Source organism: Cydia fagiglandana, chromosome 12 (genome assembly GCF_963556715.1).
Source record: "Cydia fagiglandana chromosome 12, ilCydFagi1.1, whole genome shotgun sequence".
In the NCBI taxonomy this organism is placed as follows: Eukaryota; Metazoa; Arthropoda; class Insecta; order Lepidoptera; family Tortricidae; genus Cydia; species Cydia fagiglandana.
Window position 1 is genome coordinate 5536222 of NC_085943.1, and position 7704 is coordinate 5543925.

Sequence of the window (7704 nt, forward strand, 5' to 3'; positions counted from 1 at the left end):
TTCATAATATCTGGAAAAATTCCAGCATCAATGCATCTGTTGAAAATCTCAGCTAAGTATGGTGTAATTGACTCAATAATGGAATCTAATACTTTGACAGACAGGCCCCAAAGATCTTCTGTTTTCTTTAAATTTAAAGACCTAAAAGTCTTAAGAACTATATTCGGAGAGACATACGAAAATTTGAAGATTTCTGTACATTCTGCCACATTTGTCTTCAAAATTTCTTCAGCGACGTCTGGAGATGAATTAAGGGATCTTGTTGTTTCTACCGGGATATTAGAGAAAAACCGCTCAAAATGATCTGCCACTTCACGGTCGGAACTTACTAAAGTGTCAGCAATTCGTAGGTTGTAGTGAGGATCCTTCAGTTTACGTTTTCCAGTTTCATTGCTGATAACTTGCCATACAGTTTTGACTTTATCGCTGGAATTTAGGATCTTTTTCGACAAATAATCGGCTTTAGCGGCGACACACAACATCTTAAAAGATTTAGAATAATTCTTGACGTACTCCAGAAATTCCGGTCTTTTATCAGTTGCCTTTAAATCATATAAGTCGTAGAGCCGGCGTCTTTTCTCGTGAATATCCGGTGTAGCCCAGTCATTAAACTTAGTCTTGGCCTTGCTTTGCATCTTTTTCTGAATGAAACAGGCATCAAATTCCTTTTTAATACAATTAAACAACTCGGAACTCAAACAGTCAGGGTTTTCCTGGGTACATGAAAGACAACATAATTGTTTAGTAATATTACGATTGAATAAACCTAGGCGACTTTCGGAAATCGGCCTGCACAAAGTGTCTTGAGGAATTTCTTCAGTTTTCCCGTTGAAAGAAGCTTTTAGTCCACAGTGGTCAGAACTTAGGTTGTTAATAACAGATTTACTAATCGCGTCATTATTACTAAAGATGTTATCTATACATGTAGCACTGGTTGCTGTGACGCGAGTAGGCTCACAAAATAAATTGACTAAATTGAAGGATTTAAAAGTATTTAGTAACCTTCCACATAATGGCGAATTTTCTAGCAAATTAATATTGAAATCACCACATACAATTATATTTTTATGACTTCCAAAAACACTACTAAGTACTTCATCTATGACTGCTTCGAATAAGTTATAGTCTGCGGATGGGGGCCTGTACACGCATATAATTATAAATTGTTCCAATTCAACCAACACAAGAAAGTTCTATAAGGCGTTCCACAGACATGTCAACAATGTCTTTACGCTCTTTACTTTTTAAATTATGTTTTACCATTATCAATGACCCGCCGCGATTGCAAGATCTCCTAAAAAATGAACTTACTATACTATGATTATTGAAATTAAACATAAATTCATGACCTTTAAGCCAGTGCTCAGTTCAGAATCAGAATCAGAATCAGAATATTTATTGGTAAAAGCAGTTTTACATAGTTATACAGAGAATGTCAATATTCGAGCACTGTATTAACAAATCAATTTCGTGTTCCTTACAGGTAAATCCTTGGATATTTTGATGAACTAAGTTCAATAAATTGGTTTTACCAAACATACTAGCATCACAGTGATCAATAGGAACGGAGCCGGCTGGTGCACACGTTGTCGTAGCGATTAGTTTAAATTCAAATCACCAGGCGGCTCCATCTCAATCCCTACGCTACCAAGGCGTAAAATACTACGCGACTTAAGGCTATTAGACGCCGTGCTAGCCACGACGGGGTCTTCAATATTATATGCTAATAGGTTAGCACACTCTACTAGACATCTTCTCGGTAGGTAGGTCCTCTTATGGGGCATAACAAAATCTTCTATAAATTTATTCGTATCAAAATACGAAATCGTACTACTGTACAATGAAAGGTTATACAATAAAGAATTGTAATGAAATACCCTCTTATTGACCTTGCTCGACATTCTATAAGGGAGCGCACAGATAATTATTTTAGCAACCTCTCCCCGGTCAATCGCCGACAGCGTAGCGGATAATTTTAAGATATCTCGCTTAGTACAGTCTAAACTATTCCCTAATAAAACTACAAGTGTCGAGTCGCGGTCAAACTCGCCCGCAGAAATACATTCGATCAAACGATCGACAGAGGCTCCCGGGTGACAGTGGTTGACGACGCCCTGCGACAAGCGCTGCGCCAGCAGCACGCCCAGGCCGGCGCCCACCTCGTCCGAGTACAGCACGGTGCGGCGGCGGCGGTGAGGCCGCCCCAGACCCGGGGCGGGGCGGCGCTGGTGCTGGCGAGGGAAGGCCAGGCGGCGGGGGTGCCGGCGAGGGGAGGCCAGGCGGCGATGGAGTTGGCGAGACAGGGCTCGGCGGGGATGGCGCAGACTCGACGTAGGTGAGCAGCGATAAAGCCAGCTTGACAAGGCTTGGCGGTGAAGGGGCCGGCTCGACGAGGCACGGCAGCGATGGAGTCGGCTCGGCGAAGCCCGGCCCCGATGGAACCTGCTCGACGAGGCTCGGCGGTGACAATGGCGGCAAGGGCGGCGGGTCTCCGAGGCCGGGGGCGGGCTCGGTGTGGCCGCGCAGCTCGGGCGCGCGGGCGGCGCGCGACGCGAACAGGGCGCGCAGCGCGGGCGAGTCCGGCGCGGCGGGGCGGGGCGGGGGCCGCGGCGAGTCCATACGCAGAGTGTAGCCGCTCCCCGGTTCTAGAACATTGTTCATAAATGCTATGTATTCCTGTAACGCTTTACTTGACAGTTCGTCTCTATTATTTAAGTTTTTCAACTTTAATTCTAATTTTTCTAGTTCATCGGAGCGATGATTCAATTCTTCTACTGTCCGGTCTAGTTGGTATTGGCAGTTTAGAAGTTCATCGCTTAAGGCGACACTGTTACATTTGGATTGTATTTTTTTGAATATTGAATTATGGCGTTTTAGCAAAAGTTTAGATTTCTTTATGAATCTACTAAGTTTTAAATATTTTTTTATTTTTTTGGATCCTTTCAATGCGACTCTAATATCACTACTGCCTTCAATGTGCACAGAACTTTTTAAATTTACTGTTTCTACCGTCGGGGAGAACCCTATGCTATCATCGACTGAATCTACATCAAAGCTATTAATTTCAGCAAAAATACTTAAATTATTGTCTCGCAGTGCGGAGTGGCCGGAACAATACTTGCAGCTATGTTTTGATTCAGACTCCTCCAGCTGCTGTTCTAAGTCCTGGATGCGTTGTAATGCCTGCTCATGTATCTCCTGACAACTCTTGAACTGATCAACGGCAGCTTGAAGTTCATCCCGCTGGCCCTGGATGTCTTCGAACTCAATATCCTGGTTAGCGAGCTGAGACTTGAGGGTTGTGTTTATTCTAACAACTTGCTCAAATTGCTCTGCACTCTCTTCCTGTTCTTGAAGGAGTCTTTTGTTCAATTCATCAGCTGTTTTCAGTTCTTTCTGTAATTGCTGCATTTTAGCAACCAGGACATCTCTGCGTGTAGTCATCTTAGTAGTTTGTGCTGTAAACATATTGGTAGTGTATGACATCTGAGCAAAGTAGATGAATGAATTTCAATGCTTGTAGCAGAATATACTGATTTAAAAAAAAAAATGTAAACTACAACTGACTAGATTTGTAAGTGATAAACTTCTTTGATTTTATACAATAAACTTTATAATTCGCTGTTTTGTAAGTTAACTGCTTACCGCAGGGTATGATTTTATTGTTTTTGAGGTGATTTAAGAATGAATTAAGATATTATGGTATGTTAAAATCCTGTTATGTTTTAAACAAAGTTCTCCTCAAAACGTATGAAGGTAGCAAAAGAAAGTATAACAATTAGAAATCCTGGAGAAATAAACTAAAAACTAGGCTTATAAATTATGAAAACAATACTCATCTGTAAATATCTTCGGTGAAATACAGGCAAATACGGTGTAATTTTTAAATGTGGAACGTTACATCGTTGACAGTTTCCATGTTTTTTGCCGTCAATATATTTCTTCTTATGTTAATGTAACACTTTAGATAATGATATAGCACTGTAATTGCGACGTGAAGGTTCTATTTATCACCATAACTTGTTAATTATTTCATTATAATAATTATAATTACTTATTTAAATACACAGAGCTAATTTGACGTTTGTTCCCGGCCAGTGTTGCCAGTGAACTCCTTTGTCAGTGACATACTTAATATGTCGAGCGACAGGTGACATATTACAATTTTATAAAATATTTTCTATAGAAATACTTACAGACATGACAGGCATTTCGCTACGATTGTATGTATTACAATTATGTTGTGAAACAAGAATTATTTTTTCTAGTCGACATATTTGTAGAATTGTCGGTGAATCTTGACAGGAAATGAGTTATATGTCGGAATTTCGTTACAATTGTAGTGTTTCTTGTGACAATCGTCATAAACTTAGCAAGAGAAATATCTGTTTTTTCCGATATAATAAGGTTTTTTTTTAATAATACAATGATGGTGGCAATCGGGAATACGGCCCGCCCGATGGTAAGCGGTAACCGTAGCCCATGGATGCCTGTGACGTCAGCAACAGTGATGTTTTACAATTGTCGCATATGTCAATCTGCCATTGTTAAAAATTTCTACGCAGTTTTACGAACCTTAGCTACAGGTTTTACATTCAGCTTTTCTTCATTCAATCACAAATATCTGGGAGACCGAGCTTTGCTCGGTAAACATATAAAAACTCAAAAATGCGCGTTTTTCGGAGATCTAGCTAGATCGATTTATCGCCCTCAAAAAACCCCATATACTCGTAGCTAATTTCATTGAAATCGTTAAGAGCCGTTTTCGAGATCCCTGAAATATATAAGATCGTAAGATCAGGCATATCGTGAAATTCCTAGGCATATCGTGAAACGTGAAAATCTTTGACTCGTTCCCTGAGTCGACGGAGCCCCGCTACGCGGGACTTCTATTTCTGGGCAGTTTGCCCTTCGGGCATCTGAAGCAACCTAATGTGACTATCGTCAAAACATTACACAGGAACATTACGATCTGCGTGAGCTTACGATCGGCCGCCGACATATATACAAATAAATAAACAAGAATTGCTCGTTTAAAGGTGTTATAATATATAGAAGCGGCAAAGATCCAAAAGAACCCTACCAATTTATGCGGAGTTTCTGAACCCAGCCAACTGTCGCTTGAAATCTAGGAATGCCCCTTACAGTATCTTCAAGGGCCTTGTCGGTAGTTGTTTCAACCTGAAGCGTGAGTGGTCACAGTCGTGGAACTCATTGATGGCGGGAAAGCTGGGCTCCGGAATCACCCCAGGTGCCATAATCAAAGGATCTGACCTCCCAAGACGGCACTGGTGCAACCTCAACAGACTTCGCACTGGCCATGGTCGTTGTGCTTACTACAAACACCGCTGTGGATGGGTGGAATCCCCGGCTTGCATTTGTGGCGCGACTGTACAGACAATCCAGCATATTATAGAGGATTGCCCCATAACGCGCTATGCCAACGGACCTCCTGAAGACCTGATCGTCCTTAGCGACGAGGCCACCAAGTGGCTGATTGGACTTAATCTGTGTTTATAACTGTTGTTTTCTGTTTATCATACCATGCCATACGATTAAATAAATAAATAATATGTAGAAATAAGTAATGTGATTATCTGTAAACCGCTAAGTATTTCTTACACGCGGTTTATCCATTACCAAAGGAACCAAACGGATCCCATTATTTTACGTGGAACAAAAATAGTGAACGAGTAACTTGAGTATTTAAATTGAGTTGTACCGAAAAGTTAAGGGTAATATCACACGTGCGGTTGTGCTGAATCTGTTGAATATTGGGCATAAGTTGTGCATTAACTTTGGAAGTTTGTTTTATTTTATACTCATGGACATATATATTACTTCGTAAGGACGCGGCTAACGAGCACTAAAAAGGGGGCCGCTACATGGGTGTGATATTTGCATTTATCACACCCCGGCGCTCAGTCGTGTGGCGAATTGCGCAGTAGAAAGTTGTCACGCAGCATAACACAAAAATGCCTTATTGCGTTGTAAAAGGGTGCAAAAACCATTATAGGAAGTATAAGAAAAAAAATGGGACCTCATATCATCGGTAAGTAATTTCCAATTAGGTTTATTTATTGCTTAAAACCAATTTTAAACGATAATTTTATTTCATTCTCACGCGCAACTGATGTTCGCTCGTACGTCATAGCGCTAATGCATTAACCTTGTAAGGACGTCATTTCTCTTTGGAAGTTATTATGAAGTAGAAATGCATAATGCGTGATTTGTATAGGTAAATTTACTTAAATATGATTAGTTGATTACCTACCGGATATAATTACCGAAATTAAAGTACCTATTGTCTGACTTACAGAGTTTGTTCCCGTTTCTTTTACATAATTATTAAAAACATTCAAAATAACAAGATCAAGTATTTGTTATTGTTTTATTCGTTGACTTAGGTACCTAGTATATTAATTCTTGTCAGGTATAAGTTTTTAATTAACTGTAGGTAAAACTCAAAAAAATTTAACAGGTGAGCGCTAGGAACAAAGCGCGCATTTTCAAACACCGATTAATTCACATCGCTGTATTTATTACTTTCCATTACCTACTTATATTTTTGCATCATGTTTGTGGACAGGTGGCACGCTCTCGTTTCGGAGGCCAAGATTCTCTTTGGATCACTGAGCCAAAATAGTTAGTTAGTTTGTATTGCTGTATAGATTCCTTCTTTTTTACTCTACCTGTTTTGCAAACAAGAAACTGACAGAAATAGTTGTTCGCCGCATTTTACCCGCGAAAGCTCGGGAGGTACTTATCGAACTGTACTGCTGTAGCTAGTAGCTCGGCCAACTTGTCGACCTTGACAGAGCCGGCTTAAGGCTCCTCTTCACGTTGGGCCAACGCCAACGCCAACGAGGGACGCAGCCATGCGGTAGAATGAGATAGCAATATCACTTGCTCCTTCTAACGCATAAATGCGTCTCTCGTTGGCGTTGGCGTTGGCCCAACGTGAAGAGGAGCCTTTACACAGGGCGGCACACCGCACGGCGCGAATGTTTAAAATATTGCATTGCCGCCTGAGACGATAATGACATCACGAAATAACGTAGAAGAACGGAAACTTAGAAGGATAAGTTCGCCCATTTTAATACAATAAATATCGTTTTGATTAACCATAAACTTATTCGACGCTCCTCTGATATAAACCGCGAATAAACTTAACAAGCCTTGTACGCCCGTACAAAGTTATCGCGAGAGTCGAGCTCACGTAGTTGTACGCAGTGTGTAACAGATGGCGCTTTTTTGCTGACATGAAGCTCGCAACAGGCAATTCGTATGCATGCGCTCATCCATAGTTTATATCTATGTTTATACTAGGGAAAAAGTGGAATATAGATTTACACCTATCCTACCTTATTTCGATGAGCTTTTACTTTTGCATTTTAAAATTAGTTTCCAAGTAAACTATATTTATTGAATTTTGGCTACGGAGCCCTGAAAATCCGATGCTTTCTTGTCAAGCTAACAATTAGCGCCATTAGTAATAGTTTTACGAAAGTACCTACCTACTGTAAAAAATAAGTGTTATAATAATGATTTTGCAATTTAGGGAAAATTACGCCTAAGTCGCTATGGTGATTAGTTTGGTTTCCTCACAGTTTCCCTCACTGCCACATCAACTGGTAAATATCAAATGATATTTAGTATTTAGTATACGTAAGTTCGGAGAAACTTATTGATAAGTACGTAGGA